Genomic DNA, 27,451 nt, shown 5'->3' on the forward strand with positions numbered 1-27,451 from the left:
AGAGAATTCTGGCCATTGTCTCTGCTGGTTGATGACTTCCAGACCTTGGCCTGGATTCTCCATTCCTGCGGCCAAGTTCTGACGTCGGCATGAAAAGCGGCGTGAACCACTCCGGCGTCAACGGTCCTCGATTATCAGGTATTCACCCCTTCCCAGGAGTCTAGGTCGGCGCTGGAGTGGTCTCCGCTGCTCCAGGCGGCGGGGCATGGCTGGTGTGAGTCCGCACATGCACACTACGGCAGGCACAAATTCGCCCATGCGCGCTACGGCCGGCGCGAGTTCGCGCACGCGCGCTACGGCCGGTGCGAGTTCGCGCACGCGCGCTACGGCCGGCGCGAGTTTGCGCATGCGCATGGGTTCTCGTCTCCGTGCCGGCCCCCGAGCAATATGGCGGAGCCCTACAGTGGCCTGGCACGGAGGAACATAGATCCCCACAGAACCAGCCCGACCGCCGATCGGTAGGCCCCGATCGTGGGCCAGGCAACCGTGGAGGCTTCCCCCCAGGGGTCGGATCCCCCCCCGCCCCCTCACCAGGACGGCCCCCGCACACAGAACTGCCAGGTCCTGTTGTGTGGGGCCATACGTGACCCACGGCGGCGGGACCCGGCCCATCGAGACCCGGAGAATCGCCGGGGGGCCACCGGCGCGGTGACGATCCAGCGGGCGCCCGAGAATCGGCGCCGGTGAGCCGGTGGCGTGGCACGATTCTCGCGCTCCCCCGGGGATTCTCCAACCCGCCGCGGGGTCGGAGAGTCCTGGCCCATGTCTAGCTGCTGTTTCACATTGAATCTGGAAGAATTTACATTATGTTGCAGCATCCTCAACTCTCTTCATGGGGAGCGCCGCTCTCAACAGCATGCCTACGATGTACATCTGTTTTCCTTTCCTTGCTTGTATGCCATGTCCGAATAATGTCTCTGTAAACAAAGGAACATTCTTTGCAGGCGCTTTGTAGCAGAGTTGCAGTTTGCGAAAAATGCTTTGAAGTGTCTCATGGTCAGACTCCACTGTTACTTTGTTTCTCCCAAGAAGGTATCGATGAAAATGTTCACAAACAAAAACAATAGCCAGGCATTCTTTCTCAATCTGAGCATAGCATCGTTCAGTTTGCATTAATGCCGTGGATGGAAATGTGACTGTTTGTCCATGAGTTGCTCCAAGACCTCTTTCACTGGCCTCACACTACACAGTGACTTCATCATTGACATCATTGTACAGCAGCACTGGTGTTGTCATCCCAAGTCATTTAATTTTAGAGAATGCTGTTTCTTGCTGTGTGCTCCAATACCATTGCACATCCTTGGCAGTGAGTTTACATAATAGTTCACACTCCAAGACAAATTAGGCTAACCTGTTGTGAAATAGGTCAAAAATCCAACAAATTGTTGCACTGCTTTCATATCTGCTGGTCGCTGGTTCAGCTCTCAAATTTTCAGGACCTGGGTGAAGAATCTTTTCTGTCAGCACATGACATATGTACTTGACTTCAGGCACCTTCAACTGCAGTATTTTCTTGTCCAGCTTCAGGTTCATCTGGCAAGCTCGCTCCAGCAGTCATATTAAATGCTGATCATGGTCAGCTATGGTTTTGTCCATTGTGTCTCCACATTCATAGACTAGTCGATCATCCTCAATTTCTTCCACTGCACGAAAATCACTGACTACCTCGTATTGTCTGCATTGATACACTCTAAACATTTCTCATTACCAAACACAACTAAAGCTCTATAAGATACACATCATATTACATTTAAACAAGCAAACTTAAACATGAATTTAGTCCATTTCAGTCTGTCTTTTCCACCTTCAAACGTTCCAGTCATCACATTTCAAAGTTGTGATAAAGCATCGGCAATCACGTTTTCTCATCCTGCTCTATGTATAATTTTTAAGTTAAATGGTTGTAACAATAAACTCCATCTAAACAGTCTTACACTTAAATCCTTAAATTTTTCCAAAAGCTTTAATGGATTATGGTCTGTATTTACAATTGTCTCCAATGACACGTTAGCAACATAAATGTCAAAATGTTGCATTGTCAATAAAAAACCTCGGGCGTGATTCTCCGACCCCCCACCGGGTCGGAGAATCGCAGGGAGCTGGCGTGAATTCCGCCCCCGCCGTGTCCCGAATTCTCCGCCACCGGAGATTCGGCAGGGGCGGGATTCGCGCGGGTCGGCGGAAATCGCGCCGGTCGGCGGGCCCATCCCCGGCGATTCTCCGGTCCGCAATGGGCCGAAGTCCCGTCGCTGTCAACCCACGCCAGCTGGCGTGAATTGAACCACCTTTCGAACTGCGGGACAAGGCGGCGCAGGTGGGCTCCGGGGTCCTGGGGGGGGGGGGGGGGCGCGGGGCGATCTGGCCCCAAGGGGGCCCCCACGGTGGCCTGGCCCGCGATCGGGGCCCAGCTATCCGCGGGCAGGCCTGTGCCGTGGGGGCACTCTTTTCCTTCCGCCTTCGCCATGGTCGTCACTTGACGCTCCCGTGCATGCATCGCAAGGCAAAGTCATTTCCGCGCCAGCTGGCGGGGCGCCAAAGGCCTTTCCCGCCAGCCGGCGGGGCGGAAATCAGTCCGGCACGGGCCTAGCCCCTCAAGGTGAGGGCTCAGCCCCTCAAGATGCGGAGAATTGTGCACCTTTGGGGCGGCGCGATGGCGGACTGATTCGCGCCGTTTTTGGCGCCGGTCGGCGGACATCGCGCCGATTGCGGAGAATCCCGCCCCTTATGTCTCGTTCTCGACAGTCAAATATTTATTTTGATGATCATTTAGTTTCTGAGAAAAATAGCCAACAGGCCTTCGATTATTTTGCCATCTTCCTGCAACAGTACAGCACCAACAGTACCACACAATTGCCACCTTAAATTGCTTGGTGGAATTAGGTGTCGGCAACGCTGGTGTGGTGGCTAACCTAGTTTTCAGATTATCGAATGTGTCCTCACGTTCTGACGTCCACAGAAATTTCCTGTGCCTTTTCAGAAGCTCAGTCAATGGAGTAACCACACTGCTAAAATTTGACACGAATTTCCGATAGAAACCACTCATGCCCAGAAATCTCAGAACCCCTCTCCTCGTTGATGGTATTGGAAACTCCCCAATAGCTTTCCTTTTCACATTAAGTGGGGCCACCTGAACATGTCCAATTGAATGGCCTAAGAATGTGATTTGAGCTTTCGCAAATTCACTTTGAGCCAAGTTTACCACCAATCAAGCCTCTCATAGTCGATCGAATAGTTCCTTTAAATGTCCCAAATGCTCCTTCCATGTTTGACTGAACACCACCAAATCGTCGCTATACACTGCACAATTGCTGAGTCCAGAAATGGCCTTGTTGGTTAATCTTTGAAATGTTGCTGGCACATTCGTCATTCCAAATGGCATAACTTTGACCATTTGGTATCACACAAGCCAAAACATCCTTCTCCCTGTCTGATAAAGGTATTTGCCAATATCCTTTAAGTAAGTCAATTTTGGTAATAAAATTCACTTGTCGTACCTTTTCAACACAGTCTTCCAAATGAGGAATAGGAACCAAATCTGATTTTGTAACTGCGTTGACTTTTCTATAGTCCACACACAATCGTTGTGTTCCATCCAGTTTTGGTGCCATCACATCAGGCAAATTCCAATCGCTGCAACTCACTTCAATGATATCATTCTTGAGCATGCTGTCAATCTCCTTTTGTACCTGTGCTAATATTAGTGGATTGAGTGGATGTTCTTTAATTGGCAAAACATTTCCGATATCTATGTCATGTATAATTACTTTTGGGCTTCCCAATTTATTTCCACATACAGCTCTATGGGACTTTAATATCTCTTTTTGGGCAGCACAGTAACACGGTGGTTAGCACTGTTATTTCACAGCACCAAGATCCCAGGTTCGATTCCTGGCTTGGGTCACTGTCTGAGCGGAGTCTGCATATGCTCCCCGTGTCTGCGTGGGTTTCCTCCGGGTGCTCCGGTTTCCTCCTACAAGTCCCAAAAGACTGTTAGATGAATTGGGCTTTCTGAATTCTCCCTCAGTGTACCTGAACAGATGCTGGAGTGTGGTGATTAGGGGATTTTCACAGTAATTTCATTGCAGTGTTAATGTAAGCCATTTGTGACAATAATAAAGATTATTATTAAAGGTCATTTTGATTTTCCTCCAGAAGGTAACTCCATTATTTATCCAAATTTCTTATTACTTCTTCATTGTCCAATCTAATTTGAGGAATTTCAAATTCAGGACCATCTGGATTTATCTCTTCTCCCTGAGTTACAATGACTAACACTTTCTCTTTCTTTCTTTCTCTATCAAAGTACCTTTTGAGCATATTAACATGACACAGACATTCTGTGAATTTTCCTTCTATCTTGTGCTCTTGAATGAATGAATAAAAATCGCTTATTATCACAAGTAGGCTTCAAATGAAGTTACTGTGAAAAGCCACTGGTCGCCACATTCTGGCGCCTGTTCAGGGAGGCTGTTATGGGAATTGAACTGTGCTGTTGGCCTGCCTTGGTCTGCTTTCAAAGCCAGGGATTTAGCCCTGTGCTAAACAGCCCCAGGTTTAATCACTAAATCTTATTTTAAATGGTTCACCTACCATTGGTAACAATACCAATACTTTCTCCCATTAAGAAACTACAAATTTTTGAATTCTTACCGCCTCTTTTTTCATCAAACATTGTGACAATTTGAAATACCTTCTAGCCAACTCACCGGCCTTAGTTAATCTCTCCATATAATTTGACACATAGTCCAACAACGTAGTCTCTGAACGCTGACTTACCAACTTCTCCTTGATCAACTTAAGTGGTCCTCCTATCTCCTGACAAAAAAACAATTTGAATGGACTGAATTCAGTTGATTCATTAGGTGCATCCCTAATTGCAAATAGTGCAATTGGAATTCTTTTACCCCAATCCTCTGGATAATCCTGACTATAGGGCCTCAACATGGTCTTTAAAGTTTAATGCCACCTTTCTAACACTCCTTGTGATTCTGGATGATACACAGTTGAGTTAAATTGCTTTTTTCCTAAGATATCCATTACTTCCTTGAATAACTTTGACATAAAATTGGATCACTGATCTGACGGAATTCCTTTTGGTAGTCCATATTTGGTAAATAATTTGGTTAACTACTCTACAACCCTCGTAGCTGTGATGTTTCTGAATGGATTGGCCTCCGGAAATCTAGTAGACACATTCATTGGGCGAAATTCTCCCCAAACGGCAAGATGTCCGCCGACTGGCGCCTAAAACGGCGCCAATCAGACGGGCATCGCGTCGCCCCAAAGGTGCGGAATGCTCCGCATCGTTGGGGGCCGAGCCCCAACATTGAGGGGCTAGACCGACGCCGGAGGGATTTCCGCCCCGCCAGCTGGCGGAAACGGCGTTTGTTGCCCCGCCAGCTGGCGCGGAAATGACATTCAGGGCGGCGCAAGCGCGGGAACGTCAGCGGCCGCTGACAGTTTCCCACGCATGCGCAGTGGGGAGAGTCTCTTCCGCCTCCGCCATGGTGGAGACCGTTGCAGAGGCGGAAGGGAAAGAGTGCCCCCACGGCACAGGCCCGCCCGTGGATCGGTGGGCCCCGATCGCGGGCCAGGCCACCGTGGGGGTACCCCCCGGGGTCAGATTGCCCCGCGCCCCCCCCAGGACCCCGGAGCCCGCCCACGCCGCCGGTAAATACCTACTTTAATTTACGCCGGTGGGACAGGCAATTTCTCGGCGGGGCTTCGGCCCATCCGGGCCGGAGAATCGAGCGGGGGGGCCCGCCAACCAGCGCGGCCCAATTCCCGCCCCCGCCGAATATCCGGAACCGGCGACTTCGGCAACCGGCGGGGGCGGGATTCACGGCGGCCAATGGCCATTCTCCGACCCACTGGGGGTTCGGAGAATGACGCCCATTATGGTCAACAAATACTGATTCCCACTTTTTGTTTTAGGTAGGAATCCCACACAATCAGTTAGGACTCTAGTAAAAGGCTCCTCAAATTATGGAATTGGTACTAAAGATGCTGGTTTGATTACCGCTTGAGGTTTCCCCATTACCTGACATTTGTGACATGTCCAGCAAAATCCCATTCCATCCTTATGCAGTCCAGGCCAATAAAAATATTTTTGTATTTTTACTTGAGTTTTCCTTACTCCTAGATGATTCCCTACTGGAACCTTATGCACTACCCGTAAAAATACCATTGGTGAACTTCTGCCCATTTCTCATCTGTCCGAATATATAAAGGTCTCCATTTTCCTCTTAATACATTATTTCTAATTTAATAACACTCTGGTATACAGATTCTATTTCTGTATAGGCTTTCGGATACAACTGCTTAATCGCTGAATCTTTCTGCGGTATTTTTCTACCAATTTTCTTGAACTAAAGATATGAAAAAATGAAAATCGCTTATTGTCACAAATAGGCGTCAAATGAAGTTACTGTGAAAAGCCCCTAGTCGCCATTTCCGGCGCCTGTTCGGGGAGGCTGGCATGGGAATTGAATCCGCACTGCTGGCCTTGGTCTGCTTTACAAGCCAGCTATTTAGCCCATTGTGCTAAACCAGCCCCTAGGATATTCACTTAATCCAGCACCTACTTGTGTTCCTTAGCAACCATCTGATCAAAAATGGTTTCTGATGACCGAACTTAAGCCTCCTTATCAGTACTCCTTGAGTTCTCTTCCTCCTGTCTCAACCTGTGGCGATTTTGTCACCACACAATCAGGAAGCACCCCAGGAAATGCTTCTTGCAACACCTCAGTTGTTTGACTTTACACTGGCTCTTCAACCACAGGAAACATCCTCCCATCTGTTATCCAGCTATATCATTACCCAGGATAAATTGTATGCCGGAAAAGGTATTTTTTCTATTACCCCTACCACCACTTCATCACTCTTCACCTGACTCTCTAACTTTACCTTGTATTGTGGCACACTACTCCTCTCACCATTAATTCCACATATTACCAACTTTCCTGGCAATATTCCTTCCAAACTACATATTTCCTTATCTTTCACCATTAAAGACTGACTTGCTCCTATATCCCTTAAGATATTAATCTGCTTACCTACTTCACCTTGTACACACAAGTCAACCTTACACTCACAAATAAAATCTTTAAAAAGTCCTGGCACCTCTCCTCCACTATCAAAAGTTTCCTTTTTAATGTGAGGCAAACTCTCCTCAATATCTCCAACTACACCTCCTTTGTCTTGACTAACTGAATTTCTCATTTCCCAGTTTCTATCCTTCACAGATTGAAATTGATGTTGAAAACCATACTTTGCTTTGTGAACCAATTCAAAATCATCTGTGATTTCTGCTGCCTGCCTTGCAGTTTTAACCCTTTGATCTTCCACGAGTTCTCCCGTGCGGGAAGTGATTCTTTAAAATTCTCCAAAATAATTGATTCCCTAAGAGCGTCATATGTTTGGTCTATTTTTAATGCTCTTGTCCACCTATCAAAATTATATTGTTCAATTATTTCAAATTTTATACATGTCTGACCTGGTTCTTTCCTTAGGTTTCCAAACTTCTGTTTGTAGACATCTGGCACTAGTTCATATGCACTTATGTTTTTTCAAACCTCCTCATAATCCCTAGATACATCCTCTGATAATGATGCAAACTTCACTAGCTCTACCTACCAATCTTTGTTTGAACCAACATTACCCACATGGTCTTTGGCCAATTCAATTGTTTAGCCACTTCCTCAAATGAGATAAAAAGGCTTCCACATCTTTCTCATCAATCCTTGGCAGTGCTTGAATATATTTAAACAGATCCTACTAGGCATTTGACTCGGAAGTGTTTCTCCTTTCTCTAGACTTTCATCAGCTTCTAGTTTCCGAAGTTCAACTCACAAATAAGCAGCACGGTGACATAGTGGTTAGCACAATTGCTTCACAGCTCCAGGGTCCCAGGTTCGATTCCCGGCTTGGGTCACTGTCTGTGCAGAGTCTGCACGTTCTCCCCGTGTGTGCGTGGGTTTCCTCCGGTTTCCTCCCACAGTCCAAAGATGTGCAGGTTAGGTGGATTAGCTGTGATAAATTGTCCTTAGTGTCCAAAATTGCCCTTAGTGTTGGGTGGGGTTACTGGGTTATGGGGATAGGTTGGAGGTGTGGGCTTGGGCGGGGTGCTCTTTCCAAGAGCCGATGCAGACCCGTTGGGCTGAATGGCTTCCTTCTGCACTGTAAATTCTATGAAAAACATTCTCTCTCTTTTTCCTTATCCCTTTGTTCCTTTACTAATCTTTCTATTTTTACCTCAAGTTTCCTCTTTTCCATTTGAAAAGCCATCTCTTGTTCCTTTTCTGCCCTCTCTCTTTCCTATTGTGCCCTCTATCTTTTCTTTACTTCTGCTATTGCCACGCTCTGCTTTTCTTTCATTTCCAATTACTTCAGTTCTATTTCTCTCTGTTTATTTTTTCCTGCATTTCTAATTGTTTCAGTTGTAATTGAATTCTAGCTAATTCTAATGATTCAGGCTGCGTCTCTGGCAAATTTAAATGTTGGGCTATTGCTTGTATTATCTCTACTTTCCTTACCACTTCAGACAAATTTAACTGCAGCTTTTCTGCCAAACCCAAAAGTTTTGTTTTAGTTACCCTTTGTAAACCAGTCCGAGTGACCTCTTTCACACACAGGAAAGATTTTGCAACTGAAAGAGCCACCTCCAGTCATTCCTATTTAAACTTAAAACCCTGAATGAAAGAAACCATTCCACACACACTCACTGCCTTTAAATTCAATAATCCCAAGCCAAATAAGGAATTATAAATTAAGATCCCATTAAAGAGCCTCCAAATTTTATTACACTTCTGGATGAGCCCCCGATTTTATTACGATCCTGGACCAGACCACAACAGTGGCTCGGATTCTGGACGGAAACTATAATATTATATTTTAATTTCGTAAGACTGTGAGGAAAGGGTACCTCGCTCCAGGAGTGATTCACAAATAAAAGGAATATGATATATTAAAACCACCTTTATTACTAACACAGTATAAAATATCTTTAACATCATAGCTGGACAGTTGCCATAGTCCCAGATGACCAGAGGCTGCTTTCCCCTTAGAGGTGGATTTAACCTGAGGATCACCACACCTCAGGCAAGGGGCAGGGTTGAGAAGGCAGGCCTTCATGAATAGGGGAGTTCAGATGTTCTGATGCATTCACTCATCATCACCACCCAAGTTCCTTCACTAAAATTCTTTTGACACTTGTCATGTGAGGGGACCTTTAAGACATGGATGTTTAAGCAATGTACCGTTAAGAAAACAGTGATGTCAGAGAGTGGGTGGGGCTGAGTTCAGGTCAGCCATTTTGCAGTTTAGTTTTGCAGTTTGCTGGAAGAAAGCAAGGTGCTGAAGTCAACCAAGCTAATATGTCTCTGCCATTCTACAGAAAATATATATATCCTTTAACCTGATGTGATACTGTTTAAAGGTGTTAAGTCTCTTGGAAGTTTGAAGGACCATTTTAAGGAGTTATTTACTGTTGCAATATTTTCTGAGTTATCTTTGAAGTAAGATTGTTAAGAGAGCCAATGTTTATTTAAGATGTTAAATTGATTTCATGAAATTAACAGTGTTTTGTGTTTAAAAACCTACATGTCCATAATTGTAATCCCACACCTAGGGAAAAGCCATGTGCTAGGAAAAGCAACAAATACATTAAAGGGTGAGGTCGGTTGAACTCCATGATACATTTTGGGGTTCTGAAAACTCCTCGCCCATAACACATTGCTGGCATATCCTGGGGGCGACACTCTGGTCATTAATCACACCTGACACGTTCTCCCATATCAAATGGAGGCTCATCCTTGATGGCTTCCTGCCGCTCCATGACAGAAATATGCTGTCTCTCCATCCTTCCCCTCTGACTACTGCCTCCAGGGTCGAGACACTGGAGTAGGATTCTTTTTTACTGGCATGGCTAGATACCCAACCTCTCCATCAGTGTTCCAAAGTGATTATCCAGAAGCCACTACTGTGTTGCTCCAACGGCCCTTTTAGAGCGACTGCACCTTTAAAAAGGGAAAGCTGCCTGGAGAATGCAAATTGTTCAGTACACTATTCGGCCTCCTGTGTGCATATAGAGGTCGCTAAGAACACAAGTGACCAGGTTGGTGTGGGACATGCTCAGGACCATCCTACAGTCATCAGGGTTGAGGTGGTTACAATAATTTTACTCGCTTGTCGCCTTGTTTCATATAAATGTGGGCAGGTTGCCAATTGTGACGCCCCACCTCCCAAAAAGGCAGGCTATTCATTTTGTAATGTTGCATCTTTTTCCCGAATTGCACAAAGGTTTTCTTTTTAAAAAAATGTACACTTTACAGAGTAACGTACAAATGAATAAAGTGCCTATGCAAAACAGTCTTTAAACTCAGTCATTGATTCCTTAAATGCTTTAAATGCACACTGTTCCGAGTGACACAACTGAGTGATAGAGAACGTGAAAGTATACGAAAAAAGCAACTGCAAAATGAGTTGGCCTTATTACTGTGAGCTCTTGGCAGTGGAAGTTGATTCTGAAAGTCTCCTGGCATTGCCAGCTCAGAAATGTATTCTTTTATTTTTTTATATATTTAGCTGTGCCGCATTGAATTGCTACATAAATTAGGTCACAGCTGTTGTTTGTCAGGTTTCATGTGCTGATTTCTCAATTATATCCTTTTAATTTTCTTCATTGTCACAATGATTTACATTCACTTATATTTCAGTCAGAGCAATAAACCACCATGTGAATCATTCCAGTTTTGCTGCAGGGATCCATTTGAGTTTCTGTGCAGCTGTTAGACACTATTATCCAAGCTAATATTTCAAAATTGTTATGATTTTGCAGGCATTTATCTAATGATGTTTGAAGGTACTATAAATATGTACACTTAGGTTAAATTTGATACATTATTGAAATAATTTAACACTTTGAATACATTGAATTGGTCAAAGAAAGATGAGAATTTTGTTATGATCATTGAAAACAGCGTGGGAGCTGAGTGAGCCGGGACATTGAAAACAGCGCGGGGAGCTGAGTGAGCCGGGACATTGAAAACAGCACGGGAGCTGAGTGAGCCGGGACAGTGAAAACAGCGCGGGAGGTGAGTGAGCCGGGAAATTGAAAACAGCGCGGGAGCTGAGTGAGCCGGATCATTGAAAACAGCACGGGAGCTGAGTGAGCCAGGACAGTGAAAACAGTGCGGGAGCTGAGTGAGCCGGGAAATTGAAAACAGCGCGGGAGATTTAAAAAGCGCGGGAGCTGAGTGAGCCGGGACATTGAAAACAGCGCGAGAGGTGAGTGAGCCGGGACATTGAAAACAGCGCTGGAGATTGAAAAAGCGCGGGAGCTGCGAGTCAGAGCGGAGATTTTAAAAGATCGCGGCCTAGTTTCGGGAGCCGTTCGGAGGAGGAGGAGCAGTCTCTGTCAGGGAGAGAACCTGAGAACATTTAAGACCCTCAGAAGGTAAGAAGGTAAGTAAGTCATTTTTACTCATTTTTACTTTTATACCTTTATCAAATTGTGTGTGTCGGGGGGGAAACTGAAGTGACATCACAGAAAAGTTGTGACCTGAGTGGCTGGTTGGGAATCTACACTAAATTAAAAAATTAAGCATTGGTAACTAATTAAACATAATTACTTAATTATAATTCAGAAGGGTATCTAAGCCAGAGATCGGAGAGTACTATATTTAGCTTTCGCATTTATATTAGAAATCGAGTGCTAGGAAACAGATAGTTAACAGTAACTTAAAAAAAAAAATTTAAAATATTTTTTAAAATGTTTTTAAACATTTAATTTTAATTATTTGATGCAATGTCAGTTATAGGGGTGCAGTGCTCTGACTGTGAGATGTGGCAGGTCCGGGAGGTTTTCAGAGTCCCGGATGGCTTCATCTGCAGAAAGTGCACCCAACTGGAGCTCCTCACAGACCACATGGTTCGGTTGGAGCAGCAATTGGATGCACTTAGGAGCATGCAGGTGGTGGAAAGCGTCATAGATCGCAGTTATATAAATGTGGTCACACCAAGGTGCAGGCAGAGAAATGGGTGACCACCAGAAAGGGCAGGCAGTCAGCGCAGGAATCCCCTGTGGTTGGCCCCCTCTCGAACAGGTATACCCCTTTGGATACTGTCGGGGGGGATAGCCTATCAGGGTAAAACAGCAGCAGCCAGAGCAGTGGCACCATGGCTGGCTCTCATGTTCAGAAGGGAGGGTCAAAGCGCAGAAGAGCAATAGTAATAGGGGACTCTATAGTCAGGGGCACAGATAGGCGCTTCTGTGGACGTGAAAGAGACTCCAGGATGGTATGTTGTCTCCCTGGTGCCAGGGTCCAGGATGTCTCCGAACGGGTAGAGGGCATCCTGAAGGGGGAGGGCAAACAGGCAGAGGTCGTTGTACATTTTGGTACGAACGACATAGGCAGGAAGGGGCATGAGGTCCTGCAGCAGGAGTTCAGGGAGCTAGGCAGAAAGTTAAAAGACAGGACCTCTAGGGTTGTAATCTCGGGATTACTCCCTGTGCCACGTGCCAGTGAGGCTAGAAATAGGAAGATAGGGCAGCTAAACACATGGCTAAACAGCTGGTGTAGGAGGGAGGGTTTCTGTTATCTGGACCACTGGGAGCTCTTCCGGGGCAGGTGTGACCTATATAAGAAGGACGGGTTGCATCTAAACCGGAGAGGCATAAATATCCTGGCCGCAAGGTTTGCTAGTGTCACACGGGAGGGTTTAAACTAGTATGGCAGGGGGGTGGACATGGGAGCAATAGGTCAGAAGGTGAGAGCATTGAGGGAGAACTAGGGAATAGGGACAGTGTGGCTCTGAGGCAGAGCAGACAGGGAGAAGTTGCTGAACACAGCGGGTCTGGTGGCCTGAAGTGCATATGTTTTAATGCAAGAAGTATTACGGGTAAGGCAGATGAACTTAGAGCTTGGATTAGTACTTGGAACTAAATTAGTACTAAAAGGGAAGTTGTTGCCATTACAGAGACCTGGTTGAGGGAAGGGCAGGATTGGCAGTTAAATGTTCCAGGATTTAGATGTTTCAGGCGGGATAGAGGGGGATGTAAAAGGGGAGGCGGAGTTGTGCTACTGATTAGGAAGAATATCACAGCTGTACTGCGGGAGGACACCTCAGAGGGCAGTGAGGCTATATGGGTAGAGATCAGGAATAAGAAGGGTGCAGTCACAATGTTGGGGGTTTACTACAGGTCTCCCAACAGCCAGCGGGAGATAGAGGAGCAGATAGGTAGACAGATTTTGGAAAAGAGTAAAAACAACAGGGTTGTGGTGATGGGAGACTTCAACTTCCCCAATATTGACTGGGACTCACTTAGTGCCAGGGGCTTAGACGGGGCGAAGATTGTAAGGAGCATCCAGGAGGGCTTCTTAAAACAACATGTGGACAGTCCAACTAGGGAAGGGGCGGTACTGGACCTGGGGTATTGGGGAATGAGCCCGGCCAGGTGGTAGATGTTTCAGTAGGGGAGCATTTCGGTAACAGTGACCACAATTCAGTAAGTTTTAAAGTACTGGTGGACAAGGATACGAGTGGTCCTAGGATGAATGTGCTAAATTGGGGGAAGGCTAATTATAACAATATTAGGCGGGAACTGAAGAACATAGATTGGGGGCGGATGTTTGAGGGCAAATCAACATCTGACATGTGGGAGGCTTTCAAGTGTCAGTTGAAAGGAATTCAGGACCGGCATGTTCCTGTGAGGAAGAAGGATAAATACGGCAATTTTCGGGAACCTTGGATAACAAGAGATATTGTAGGCCTCGTCAAAAAGAAAGAGGAGGCATTTGTCAGGGCTAAAAGGCTGGGAACGGACGAAGCCTGCGTGGAATATAAGGAAAGTAGGAAGGAACTTAAGCAAGGAGTCAGGAGGGCTAGAAGGGGTCACAAAAAGTCATTGGCAAATAAGGTTAAGGAAAATCCCAAGGCTTTTTACACGTACATAAAAAGCAAGAGGGTAGCCAGGGAAAGGGTTGGCCCACTGAAGGATAGGCAAGGGAATCTATGTGTGGAGCCAGAGGAAATGGGTGAGGTACTAAATGAATACTTTGCATCAGTATTCACCAAAGAGAAGAAATTGGTAGATGTTGAGTCTGGAGAAGGGTGTGTAGATAGCCTGGGTCACACTGAGATCCAAAAAGATGAGGTGTTGGTTGTCTTAAAAAATATTAAGGTAGATAAGTCACCAGGGCCTGATGGGATCAACCCCAGAATACTGAAGGAGGCTGGAGAGGAAATTGCTGAGGCCTTAACAGAAATCTTTGGATCCTCACTGTCTTCAGGGGATATCCCGGAGGACTGGAGAATAGCCAATGTTGTTCCTCTGTTTAAGAAGGGTAGCAAGGATAATCCAGGGAACTACAGGCCGGTGAGCCTTACTTCAGTGGTCGGGAAATTACTGGAGAGAATTCTTCGAGACAGGATCTACTCCCGTTTGGAAGCATATGGATGTATTAGTGAGAGGCAGCATGGTTTTGTGAAGGGGAGGTCGTGTCTCACTAACTTGATAGAGTTTTTCGAGGAGGTCACTAAGATGATCGATGCAGGTAGGGCAGTGGATGTTGTCTATATGGACTTCAGTAAGGCCTTTGACAAGGTCCCTCATGGTAGACTAGTACAAAAGGTGAAGTCACACGGGATCAGGGGTGAGCTGGCAAGGTAGATACAGAACTGGCTAGGTCATAGAAGGCAGAGAGTAGCAATGGAAGGATGCTTTTCTAATTGGAGTGCTGTGACCAGTGGTGTTCCACAGGGATCAGTGCTGGGACCTTTGCTGTTTGTAGTATATATAAATGATTTGGGGGAAAATGTAACTGGTCTGATTAGTAAGTTTGCAGACGACACAAAGGTTGGTGGAGTTGCGGATAGCGATGAGGACTGTCGGTGGATACAGCAGGATTTAGATTGTTTGGAGACTTGGGCGGAGAGATGGCAGATGGAGTTTAATCAGGACAAATGTGAGGTAATGCATTTTGGAAGGTCTAATGCAGGTAGGGAATATACAGTGAATGGTAGAACCCTCAAGAGTATTGAAAGTCAAAGAGATCTAGGAGTACAGGTCCACAGGTCACTGAAAGGGGCAACACAGGTGGAGAAGGTGGTCAAGAAGGCATACGGCATGCTTGCCTTCATTGGCCGGGGCATTGAGTATAAGAATTGGCAAGTCATGTTGCAGCTGTATAGAACCTTAGTTAGGCCACACTTGGAGTTATAGTGTTCAATTCTGGTCGCCACACTACCAGAAGGATGTGGAGGCTTTAGAGAGGGTGCAGAAGAGATTTACCAGAATGTTGCCTGGCATGGAGAGCATTAGCTATGAGGAGCGGTTGAATAAACTCGGTTTGTTCTCACTGGAACGAAGGAGGTTGAGGGGCGACCTGATAGAGGTCTACAAAATTATGAGGGGCATAGACAGAGTGGATAGTCAGAGGCTTTTCCCCAGGGTAGAGGGGTCAATTACTAGGGGGCATAGGTTTAAGGTGAGAGGGGCAAGGTTTAGAGTAGATGTACGAGGCAAGTTTTTTACGCAGAGGGTAGTGGGTGCCTGGAACCCGCTACCGGAGGAGGTGGTGGAAGCAGGGACGATAGTGACATTTAAGGGGCATCTTGACAAATACATGAATAGGATGGGAATAGAGGAATACGCACCCAGGAAGTGTAGAAGATTGTAGTTTAGTCGGGCAGCATGGTCGGCACGGGCATGGAGGGCCGAAGGGCATGTTCCTGTGCTGTACATTTCTTTGTTCTTTGTTCTTTGTATCTGGAATAAACTTCCTGAACAAATGTCAGGGCAGATTCAATATTACCTTTCAAACCGGAACTAATAAATACTTGAAGGTGGACAAAATGCAGAGGTATGGGGAATGAGAAGGGAAGTGGGCCTCATGGGATAATTCTGCGCTGTGTGAGTACGCAGCAGTCTGTGCTGCGTGAGTGTGCAGTCTGTGCTGCGTGAGTGTGCAGTCTGTGCTGTGTGAGTGTGCAGTCTGTGCTGTGTGAGTGTGCAGTCTGTGCTGTGTGAGTGTGCAGTCTGTGCTGTGTGAGTGCGCAGTCTGTGCTGCGTGAGTGTGCAGTCTGTGCTTTGTGAGTACGCAGTCTGTGCTGTGTGAGTGTGCAGTCTGTGCTGTGTGAGTACGCAGTCTGTGCTGTGTGAGTGTGCAGTATGTGCTGTGTGAGTGCGCAGTCTGTGCTGCGTGAGTGTGCAGTCTGTGCTTTGTGAGTACGCAGTCTGTGCTGTGTGAGTGTGCAGTCTGTGCTGTGTGAGTGTGCAGTCTGTGCTGTGTGAGTGCGCAGTCTGTGCTGTGTGAGTGTGCAGTCTGTGCTTTGTGAGTACGCAGTCTGTGCTGTGTGAGTGTGCAGTCTGTGCTGTGTGAGTGTGCAGTCTGTGCTGTGTGAGTGTGCAGTCTGTGCTGTGTGAGTGCGCAGTCTGTGCTGTGTGAGTGTGCAGTCTGTGCTGTGTGAGTGTGCAGTCTGTGCTGTGTGAGTGTGCAGTCTGTGCTGCGTGAGTGCGCAGTCTGTGCTGTGTGAGTGCGCAGTCTGTGCTGTGTGTGTGTGCAGTCTGTGCTGTGTGAGTGTGCAGTCTGTGCTGTGTGAGTGTGCAGTCTGTGCTGCGTGATTGCGCAGTCTGTGCTGTGTGAGTGCGCAGTCTGTGCTGTGTGAGTGTGCAGTCTGTGCTGTGTGAGTGTGCAGTCTGTGCTGTGTGAGTGTGCAGTCTGTGCTGTGTGAGTGTGCAGTCTGTGCTGTGTGTGTGTGCAGTCTGTGCTGTGTGAGTGTGCAGTCTGTGCTGTGTGTGTGTGCAGTCTGTGCTGTGTGAGTGTGCAGTCTGTGCTGTGTGAGTGTGCAGTCTGTGCTGTGTGAGTGTGCAGTCTGTGCTGTGTGTGTGTGCAGTCTGTGCTGTGTGAGTGTGCAGTCTGTGCTGTGTGAGTGTGCAGTCTGTGCTGTGTGAGTGTGCAGTCTGTGCTGTGTGAGTGTGCAGTCTGTGCTGTGTGTGTGTGCAGTCTGTGCTGTGTGAGTGTGCAGTCTGTGCTGTGTGAGTGTGCAGTCTGTGCTGTATGTGTGTGCAGTCTGTGCTGTGTGAGTGTGCAGTCTGTGCTGCGCGAGTGTGCAGTCTGTGCTGTGTGAGTGTGCAGTCTGTGCTGTGTGAGTGTGCAGTCTGTGCTGTGTGTGTGTGCAGTCTGTGCTGTGTGAGTGTGCAGTCTGTGCTGTGTGAGTGTGCAGTCTGTGCTGTGTGAGTGTGCAGTCTGTGCTGTGTGAGTGTGCAGTCTGTGCTGTGTGTGTGTGCAGTCTGTGCTGCGTGAGTGTGCAGTCTGTGCTATGTGAGTGTGCAGTCTGTGCTTTGTGAGTGTGCAGTCTGTGCTGTGTGTGTGTGAAGTCTGTGCTGCGCGAGTGTGCAGTCTGTGCTGTGTGAGTGTGCAGTCTGTGCTGTGTGAGTGTGCAGTCTGTGCTGTGTGAGTGTGCAGTCTGTGCTGTGTGAGTGTGCAGTCTGTGCTGTGTGAGAGCGCAGTCTGTGCTGTGTGAGTGTGTAGTCTGTGCTGTGAGAGTGTGCAGTCTGTGCTGTGTGTGTGTGCTGTCTGTGCTGTGTGAGTGTGCAGTCTGTGCTGTGTGAGTGTGTAGTCTGTGCTGTGAGAGTGTGCAGACTGTGCTGTGTGTGTGTGCTGTCTGTGCTGTGTGAGTGTGCAGTCTGTGCTGTGTGAGTGTGCAGTCTGTGCTGTGTGAGAGCGCAGTCTGTGCTGTGTAAGTGTGTAGTCTGTGCTGTGAGAGTGTGCAGTCTGTGCTGTGTGAGTGTGCAGTCTGTGCTGTGTGAGTGTGCAGTCAGTGCTGTGTGAGTGTGCAGTCTGTGCTGTGTGAGTGTGCAGTCTGTGCTGTGTGAGTGTGTAGTCTGTGCTGCGCGAGTGTGCAGTCTGTGCTGTGTGAGTGTGCAGTCTGTGCTGTGTGAGTGTGCAGTCTGTGCTGTGTGAGTGTGCAGTCAGTGCTGTGTGAGTATGCAGTCTGCGCTGCGTGAGTGCGCAGTCTGTGCTGTGTGTGTGTGCAGTCTGTGCTGTGAGTGTGTAGTCTGTGCTGTGTGAGTGCGCAGTCTGTGCTGCGCGAGTGTGCAGTCTGTGCTGTGTGAGTGTGCAGTCTGTGCTGTGTGAGTGCGCAGTCTGTGCTGCGCGAGTGTGCAGTCTGTGCTGTGTGAGTGCGCAGTCTGTGCTGTGTGAGTGTGCAGTCTGTGCTGTGTGAGTGTGCAGTCTGTGCTGTGTGAGTGTGCAGTCTGTGCTGTGTGAGTGCAGTCTGTGCTGTATGAGTGCGCAGTCTGTGCTGTGTGAGTGTGCAGTCTCTGCTGTGTGAGTGTGCAGTCTGTGCTGTGTGAGTGTGCAGTCTGTGCTGTGTGAGTGCGCAGTCTGTGCTGTGTGAGTGTGCAGTCTGTGCTGTGTGAGTGTGCAGTCTGTGCTGCGTGAGTGTGCAGTCTGTGCTGTGTGAGTGCGCAGTCTGTGCTGTGTGAGTGTGCAGTCTGTGCTGTGTGTGTGTGCAGTCAGTGCTGTGTGAGTATGCAGTCTGCGCTGCGTGAGTGCGCAGTCTGTGCTGTGTGTGTGTGCAGTCTGTGCTGTGTGTGTGTGCAGTCTGTGCTGTGTGAGTGCGCAGTCTGTGCTGTGTGAGTGTGCAGTCTGTGCTGTGTGAGTGCGCAGTCTCTGCTGTGTGAGTGTGCAGTCTGTGCTGTGTGAGTGTGCAGTCTGTGCTGTGTGAGTGTGCAGTCTGTGCTGTGTGAGTGCGTAGTCTGTGCTGTGTGAGTGTGCAGTCTGTGCTGTGTGAGTACGCAGCAGTCTGTGCTGTGTGAGTGTGCAGTCTGTGCTGTGTGAGTGTGCAGTCTGTGCTGTGTGAGTGTGCAGTCTGTGCTATGTGAGTGTGCAGTCTGTGCTGTGTGAGTGTGCAGTCGGTGCTGTGTGAGTGTGCAGTCAGTGCTGTGTGAGTATGCAGTCTGTGCTGTGTGAGTGTGCAGTCTGCGCTGTGTGAGTGTGCAGTCTGTGCTGTGTGAGTACGCAGTCTGTGCTGTGTGAGTGTGCAGTCTGTGCTGTGTGTGTGCAGTCTGTGCTGTGTGAGTGTGCAGTCTGTGCTGTGTGAGTGCGCAGTCTGTGCTGTGTGACTGTGCAGTCTGTGCTGTGTGAGTGCGCAGTCTGTGCTGTGTGAGTGCGCAGTCTGTGCTGGGTGAGTGTGCAGTCTGTGCTATGTGAGTGTGCAGTCTGTGCTGTGTGAGTGTGCAGTCTGTGCTGTGTGAGTACACAGTCTGCGCTGTGTGTGTGTGCAGTCTGTGCTGCGTGAGTGCGCAGTCTGTGCTCTGTGAGTGTGCAGTCTGTGCTGTGTGGGTACGCAGTCTGTGCTGTGTGGGTACGCAGTCTGTGCTGCGCGAGTGTTCAGTCTGCGCTGTGTGAGTGTGCAGTCTGCGCTGTGTGAGTGTGCAGTCTGTGCTGTGTGAGTGTGCAGTCTGTGCTGTGTGAGTACACAGTCTGCGCTGTGTGTGTGTGCAGTCTGTGCTGCGTGAGTGCGCAGTCTGTGCTGTGTGAGTGCGCAGTCTGCGCTGTGTTAGTACGCAGTCTGTGCTGTGTGAGTGTGCAGTCTGCGCTGTGTGAGTGTGCAGTCTGTGCTGTGTGTGTGTGCAGTCTGTGCTGTGTGTGTGTGCAGTCTGTGCTGCGTGAGTGTGCAGTCTGCGCTGTGTGTGTGCGCAGTCTGTGCTGTGTGAGTGCGCAGTCTGCGCTGTGTTAGTACGCAGTCTGTGCTGTGTGAGTGCGCCGTCTGTGCTGTGTGTGTGTGCAGTCTGTGCTGTGTGAGTGCGCAGTCTGTGCTGTGTGAGTGTGCAGTCTGTGCTGTGTGTGTGTGCAGTCTGTGCTGTGTGAGTGTGCAGTCTGTGCTGTGTGAGTGTGCAGTCTGTGCTGTGTGAGTGTGCTGTCTGTGCCGTGTGTGTGTGCAGTCTGTGCTGTGTGTGTGTGCAGTCTGTGCTGTGTTAGTACGCAGCAGTCTGTGCTGTGTGAGTGCGCAGTCTGCGCTGTGTGAGTACGCAGTCTGTGTTGTGTGAGTGTGCAGTCTGCGCTGTGTGTGTGTGCAGTCTGTGCTGTGTGAGTGCGCCGTCTGTGCTGTGTGTGTGTGCAGTCTGTGCTGTGTGAGTACACAGTCTGCGCTGTGTGTGTGTGCAGTCTGTGCTGCGTGAGTGCGCAGTCTGTGCTGTGTGAGTGCGCAGTCTGCGCTGTGTGAGTACGCAGTCTGTGCTGTGTGAGTGTGCAGTCTGCGCTGTGTGTGTGTGCAGTCTGTGCTGTGTGAGTGCGCCGTCTGTGCTGTGTGTGTGTGCAGTCTGTGCTGTGTGAGTGCGCAGTCTGCGCTGTGTGAGTACGCAGTCTGTGCTGTGTGAGTGTGCAGTCTGTGCTGTGTGTGTGTGCAGTCTCTGCTGTGTGAGTGCGCAGTCTGTGCTGCGTGAGTGCGCAGTCTGTGCTGTGTGAGTGCGCAGTCTGTGCTGTGTGTGTGTGCAGTCTGTGCTGTGTGAGTGTGCAGTCTGTGCTGTGTGAGTGCGCAGTCTGCGCTGTGTGAGTACGCAGTCTGTGCTGTGTGAGTGTGCAGTCTGCGCTGTGTGAGTGTGCAGTCTGTGCTGTGTGAGTGTGCAGTCAGTGCTGTGTGAGTGCAGTCTGTGCTGTGTGAGTGTGCAGTCTGTGCTGTGTGAGTGTGCAGTCTGTGCTGTGTGAGTGCAGTCTGTGCTGCGCGAGTGTGCAGTCTGTGCTGTGTGAGTGTGCAGTCTGTGCTGTGTGAGTGTGCAGTCTGTGCTGTGTGAGTGTGCAGTCTGTGCTGCGCGAGTGTGCAGTCTGTGCTGCGCGAGTGTGCAGTCTGCGCTGGGTGTGTGTGCAGTCTGTGCTGTGTGAGTGCAGTCTGTGCTGTGTGAGTGTGCAGTCTGTGCTGTGTGAGCGCAGTCTGTGCTGCGCGAGTGTGCAGTCTGTGCTGTGTGAGTGTGCAGTCTGTGCTGCGCGAGTGTGCAGTCTGTGCTGTGTGAGTGTGCAGTCAGTGCTGTGTGAGTGTGCAGTCTGTGCTGTGTGAGTGTGCAGTCTGCGCTGGGTGTGTGTGCAGTCTGTGCTGTGTGAGTGCGCAGTCTGTGCTGTGTGAGTACGCAGTCTGTGCTGCGTAAGTGCGCAGTCTGCGCTGTGTGAGTACGCAGTCTGCGCTGTGTGAGTACGCAGTCTGTGCTGTGTGAGTACGCAGTCTGCGCTGTGTGAGTACGCAGTCTGTGCTGCGTGAGTGCGCAGTCTGTGCTGTGTGAGTACGCAGCCTGTGCTGTGTGAGTACGCAGTCTGTGCGGTGTTATTGCGCAGTCTGCACTGTGTGAGTGTGCAGTCTGTGCTGTGTGAGTGTGCAGCCTGTGCTGTGTGAGTGTGCAGTCTCTACTGTGTGAGTGTGCAGTCTGTGCTGTGTGAGTGTGCAGTCTGTGCTGTGTGTGTGCGCAGTCTGTGCTGTGTGAGTGTGCAGTCTGTGCTGTGTGAGTGTGCAGTCTGTGCTGTGTGAGTGTGCAGTCTGTGCTGTGTGAGTACGCAGTCTGTGCTGCGTGAGTGCGCAGTCTGTGCTGTGTGAGTGTGCAGTCTGTGCTGTGTGAGTGTGCAGTCTGTGCTGTGTGAGTACGCAGTCTGTGCTGTGTTATTGCGCAGTCTGTGCTGTGTTATTGCGCAGTCTGCGCTGTGTGAGTGTGCAGTCAGTGCTGTGTGAGTGTGCAGTCTGTGCTGTGTGAGTGTGCAGTCTGCGCTGGGTGTGTGTGCAGTCTGTGCTGTGTGAGTACGCAGTCTGCGCTGTGTGAGTACGCAGTCTGTGCTGCGTGAGTGCGCAGTCTGTGCTGTGTGAGTACGCAGTCTGCGCTGTGTGAGTACGCAGTCTGTGCTGGGTGAGTACGAATTCTGCGCTGTGTGAGTACGCAGTCTGTGCTGCGTGAGTGCGCAGACTGTGCTGTGTGAGTGTGCAGTCTGTGCTGTGTGAGTACGCAGTCTGTGCTGTGTTATTGCGCAGTCTGTGCTGTGTTATTGCGCAGTCTGCGCTGTGTGAGTGTGCAGTCAGTGCTGTGTGTGTGTGCAGTCTGTGCTGTGTGAGTGCGCAGTCTGTGCTGCACGAGTGTGCAGTCAGTGCTGTGTGAGTGCAGTCTGTGCTGTGTGAGTGTGCAGTCTGTGCAGTGTGAGTGTGCAGTCTGTGCTGCGCGAGTGTGCAGTCTGCGCTGGGTGTGTGTGCAGTCAGTGCTGTGTTAGTGCAGTCTGTGCTGTGTGAGTGTGCAGTCTGTGCTGTGTGAGCGCAGTCTGTGCTGCGCGAGTGTGCAGTCAGTTCTGTGTGAGTGAGCAGTCTGTGCTGTGTGAGTGTGCAGTCTGTGATGTGTGAGTGTGCAGTCTGTGCTGTGTGTGAGCGCAGTCTGTGCTGCGCGAGTGTGCAGTCAGTTCTGTGTGAGTGTGCAGTCTGTGCTGTGTGAGTGTGCAGTCTGTGCTGTGTGTGTGTGCAGTCTGTGCTGTGTTAGTGCAGTCTGTGCTGTGTGAGTGTGCAGTCTGTGCTGTGTGAGCGCAGTCTGTGCTGCGCGAGTGTGCAGTCAGTTCTGTGTGAGTGTGCAGTCTGTGCTGTGTGAGTGTGCAGTCTGTGCTGTGTGAGTGTGCAGTCTGTGCTGTGTATGAGCGCAGTCTGTGCTGTGTGAGTGTGCAGTCTGTGCTGTGTGTGAGCGCAGTCTGTGCTGCGCGAGTGTGCAGTCAGTTCTGTGTGAGTGTGCAGTCTGTGCTGTGTGAGTGTGCAGTCTGTGCTGTGTGAGTGTGCAGTCTGTGCTGCGCGAGTGTCCAGTCAGTTCTGTGTGAGTGTGCAGTCTGTGCTGCGCGAGTGTGCAGTCTGTGCTGTGTGAGTGTGCAGTCAGTGCTGTGTGAGTGTGCAGTCTGTGCTGTGTGAGTGTGCAGTCTGCGCTGGGTGTGTGTGCAGTCTGTGCTGTGTGAGTGCGCAGTCTGTGCTGTGTGAGTACGCAGTCTGTGCTGCGTAAGTGCGCAGTCTGCGCTGTGTGAGTACGCAGTCTGCGCTGTGTGAGTACGCAGTCTGTGCTGTGTGAGTACGCAGTCTGCGCTGTGTGAGTACGCAGTCTGTGCTACGTGAGTGCGCAGTCTGTGCTGTGTGAGTGCGCAGTCTGTGCTGTGTGAGTACGCAGCCTCTGCTGTGTGAGTACGCAGTCTGTGCGGTGTTATTGCGCAGTCTGCGCTGTGTGAGTGTGCAGTCTGTGCTGTGTGAGTGTGCAGCCTGTGCTGTGTGAGTGTGCAGTCTCTACTGTGTGAGTGTGCAGTCTGTGCTGTGTGAGTGTGCAGTCTGTGCTGTGTGTGTGCGCAGTCTGTGCTGTGTGAGTGTGCAGTCTGTGCTGTGTGAGTGTGCAGTCTGTGCTGTGTGAGTGTGCAGTCTGTGCTGTGTGAGTACGCAGTCTGTGCTGCGTGAGTGCGCAGTCTGTGCTGTGTGAGTGTGCAGTCTGTGCTGTGTGAGTGTGCAGTCTGTGCTGTGTGAGTACGCAGTCTGTGCTGTGTTATTGCGCAGTCTGTGCTGTGTTATTGCGCAGTCTGCGCTGTGTGAGTGTGCAGTCAGTGCTGTGTGAGTGTGCAGTCTGTGCTGTGTGAGTGTGCAGTCTGCGCTGGGTGTGTGTGCAGTCTGTGCTGTGTGAGTACGCAGTCTGCGCTGTGTGAGTACGCAGTCTGTGCTGCGTGAGTGCGCAGTATGTGCTGTGTGAGTACGCAGTCTGTGCTGCGTGAGTGCGCAGCCTGCGCTGTGTGAGTACGCAGTCTGCGCTGTGTGAGTACGCAGTCTGTGCTGGGTGAGTACGCAGTCTGCGCTGTGTGAGTACGCAGTCTGTGCTGCGTGAGTGCGCAGTCTGTGCTGTGTAAGTACGCAGTCTGTGCTGTGTGAGTACGCAGTCTGTGCTGTGTGAGTGCGCAGTCTGAGCTGTGTTATTGCGCAGTCTGCGCTGTGTGAGTGTGCAGTCTGTGCTGTGTGAGTGTGCAGTCTGTGCTGTGTGAGTGTGCAGTCTGTGCTTTGTGAGTGCGCAGTCTGTGCTGTGTGAGTGCGCAGTCTGTGCTGCGCGAGTGTGCAGTCAGTGCTGTGTGAGTGTGCAGTCTGTGCAGTGTGAGTGTGCAGTCTGTGCTGTGTGAGTGTGCAGTCTGTGCTGTGTGAGTGTGCAGTCTGTGCTGTGTGAGTGTGCAGTCTGTACTGTGTGAGTGTGCAGTCTGTGCTGTGTGAGTGTGCAGTCTGTGCTGCGCGAGTGTGCAGTCTGCGCTGGGTGTGTGTGCGGTCTGTGCTGTGTGAGTGCGCAGTCTGTGCTGCGCGAGTGTGCAGTCTGTGCTGTGTGAGTGTGCAGTCTGTGCTGTGTGAGTGTGCAGTCTGTGCTGCGCGAGTGTGCAGTCTGTGCTGTGTGAGTGTGCAGTCTGTGCTGTGTGAGTGCGCAGACTGTGCTGTGTGAGTGTGCAGTCTGTGCTGTGTGAGTGTGCAGTCTGTGCTGAGTGAGTGTGCAGTCTGTGCTGTGTGAGTGTGCAGTCTGTGCTGTGTGAGTGTGCAGTCTGTGCTGTGTGAGTGTGCAGTCTGTGCTGAGTGAGTGTGCAGTCTGTGCTGCGCGAGTGTGCAGTCTGTGCAGTATGAGTGTGCAGTCTGTGCTGTGTGAGTGTGCAGTCTGTGCTGTGTGAGTGTGCAGTCTGTGCTGTGTGAGTGCAGTCTGTGCTGTGTGAGTGTGCAGTCTGTGCTGTGTGAGTGTGCAGTCTGTGCTGTGTGAGTGTGCAGTCTGTGCTGTTTGAGTGTGCAGTCTGTGCTGTGTGAGTGTGCAGTCTGTGCTGTGTGAGTGTGCAGTCTGTGCTGTGTGAGTGTGCAGTCTGTGCTGTGTGAGTGCACAGTCTGTGCTGTGTGAGTGTGCAGTCTGTGCTGTGTGAGTGTGCAGTCTGTGCTGTGTGAGTGTGCAGTCTGTGCTGTGTGAGTGTGCAGTCTGTGCTGTGTGAGTGTGCAGTCTGTGCTGTGTGAGTGTGCAGTATGTGCTGTGTGAGTGCGCAGTCTGTGCTGCGTGAGTGTGCAGTCTGTGCTGTGTGAGTGTGCAGTCTCTGCTGTGTGAGTGTGCAGTCTGTGCTGTGTGAGTGTGCAGTCTGTGCTGTGTGAGTGCGCAGTCTGTGCTGTGTGAGTGTGCAGTCTGTGCTGTGTGAGTGTGCAGTCTGTGCTGCGCGAGTGTGCAGTCTGTGCTGTGTGAGTGCGCTGTCTGTGCTGTGTGAGTGTGCAGTCTGTGCTGTGTGAGTGTGCAGTCTGTGCTGTGTGAGTGTGCAGTCTGCGCTGTGTGAGTGTGCAGTCTGCGCTGTGTGAGTGTGCAGTCTGTGCTGTGTGAGTGTGCAGTCTGTGCTGTGGGAGTGCAGTCTGTGCTGCGCGAGTGTGCAATCTGTGCTGTGTGAGTGTGCAGTCTGTGCTGTGTGAGTGTGCAGTCTGTGCTGCGTGAGTGCAGTCTGTGCTGTGTGAGTGTGCAGTCTGTGCTGTGTGAGTGTGCAGTCTGTGCTGTGTGAGTGTGCAGTCTGTGCTGTGTGAGTGTGCAGTCTGTGCAGTGTGAGTGCGCAGTCTGTGCTGTGTGTGTGTGCAGTCTGTGCTGTGTGAGTGTGCAGTCTGTGCTGCGTGAGTGTGCAGTCTGTGCTGCGTGAGTGTGCAGTCTGTGCTGTGTGAGTGTGCAGTCTGTGCTGTGTGAGTGTGCAGTCTGTGCTGTGTGTGTGTGCAGTCTGTGCTGTGTGAGTGCAGTCTGTGCTGTGTGAGTCCGCAGTCTGTGCTGTGTGAGTGTGCAGCCTGTGCTGTGTGTGTGCAGTCTGTGCTGTGTGAGTGCAGTCTGTGCTGTGTGAGTACGCAGTCTGTGCTGTGTGAGTGTGCAGTCTGTGCTGCGCGAGTGTGCAGTCTGTGCTGTGTGAGTGTGCAGTCTGTGCTGTGTGAGTGTGCAGTCTGTGCTGTGTGAGTGTGCAGTCTGTGCTGTGTGAGTGTGCAGTCTGTGCTGTGTGAGTGTGCAGTCTGTGCTGTGTGAGTGTGCAGTCTGTGCTGCGCGAGTGTGCAGTCTGTGCTGTGTGAGTGTGCAGTCTGTGCTGTGTGAGTGTGCAGTCTGTGCTGTGTGAGTGTGCAGTCTGTGCTGTGTGAGTGTGCAGTCTGTGCTGTGTGAGTGTGCAGTCTGTGCTGTGTGAGTGTGCAGTCTGTGCTGCGTGAGTGTGCAGTCTGTGCTGTGTGAGTGTGCAGTCTGTGCTGTGTGAGTGTGCAGTCTGTGCTGCGCGAGTGCGCAGTCTGTGCTGTGTGAGTGTGCAGTCTGTGCTGTGTGAGTGTGCAGTCTGTGCTGTGTGAGTGTGCAGTCTGTGCTGTGTGAGTGTGAAGTCTGTGCTGTGTGAGTGCGCAGTCTGTGCTGTGTGAGAGTGCAGTCTGTGCTGTGTGAGTGCGCAGTCTGTGCTGTGTGAGTGTGCAGTCTGTGCTGCGTGAGTGCGCAGTCTGTGCTGTGTGAGTGTGCAGTCTGTGCTGTGTGAGTGTGCAGTCTGTGCTGTGTGAGTGTGCAGTCTGTGCTGTGTGAGTGTGCAGTCTGTGCTGTGTGAGTGTGCAGTCTGTGCTGTGTGAGTGTGCAGTCTGTGCTGTGTGAGTGTGCAGTCTGTGCTGTGTGAGTGTGCAGTCTGTGCTGTGTGAGTGTGAAGTCTGTGCTGTGTGAGTGCGCAGTCTGTGCTGTGTGAGAGTGCAGTCTGTGCTGTGTGAGTGCGCAGTCTGTGCTGTGTGAGTGTGCAGTCTGTGCTGTGTGAGTGTGCAGTCTGTGCTGTGTGAGTGTGCAGTCTGTGCTGCGTGAGTGTGCAGTCTGTGCTGTGTGAGTGTGCAGTCTGTGCTGCGTGAGTGCGCAGTCTGTGCTGCGCGAGTGTGTAGTCTGTGCTGTGTGAGTGTGCAGTCTGTGCTGTGTGAGTGTGCAGTCTGTGCTGTGTGAGTGTGCAGTCTGTGCTGTGTGAGTGTGCAGTCGGTGCTGTGTGAGTGTGTAGTCTGTGCTGTGTGAGTGTGCAGTCTGTGCTGCGCGAGTGTGCAGTCTGTGCTGTGTGAGAGTGCAGTCTGTGCTGTGTGAGAGTGTGCAGTCTGTGCTGCGCGAGAGTGCAGTCTGTGCTGTGTGAGTGTGCAGTCTGTGCTGTGTGAGAGTGCAGTCTGTGCTGTGTGAGTGTGTAGTCTGTGCTGTGTGAGTGTGCAGTCTGTGCTGTGTGAGTGTGCAGTCTGTGCTGTGTGAGTGTGCAGTCTGTGCTGTGTGAGTGTGCAGTCTGTGCTGTGTGAGTGTGCAGTCTGTGCTGTGTGAGTGTGCAGTCTGTGCTGTGTGAGTGTGCAGTCTGTGCTGTGTGAGAGTGCAGTCTGTGCTGCGCGAGTGTGCAGTCTGTGCTGTGTGAGTGTGCAGTCTGTGCTGTATGAGTGTGCAGTCTGTGCTGTGTGAGTGTGCAGT

Source organism: Scyliorhinus torazame, chromosome 2 (genome assembly GCF_047496885.1).
Source record: "Scyliorhinus torazame isolate Kashiwa2021f chromosome 2, sScyTor2.1, whole genome shotgun sequence".
Lineage (NCBI taxonomy): Eukaryota > Metazoa > Chordata > Chondrichthyes > Carcharhiniformes > Scyliorhinidae > Scyliorhinus > Scyliorhinus torazame.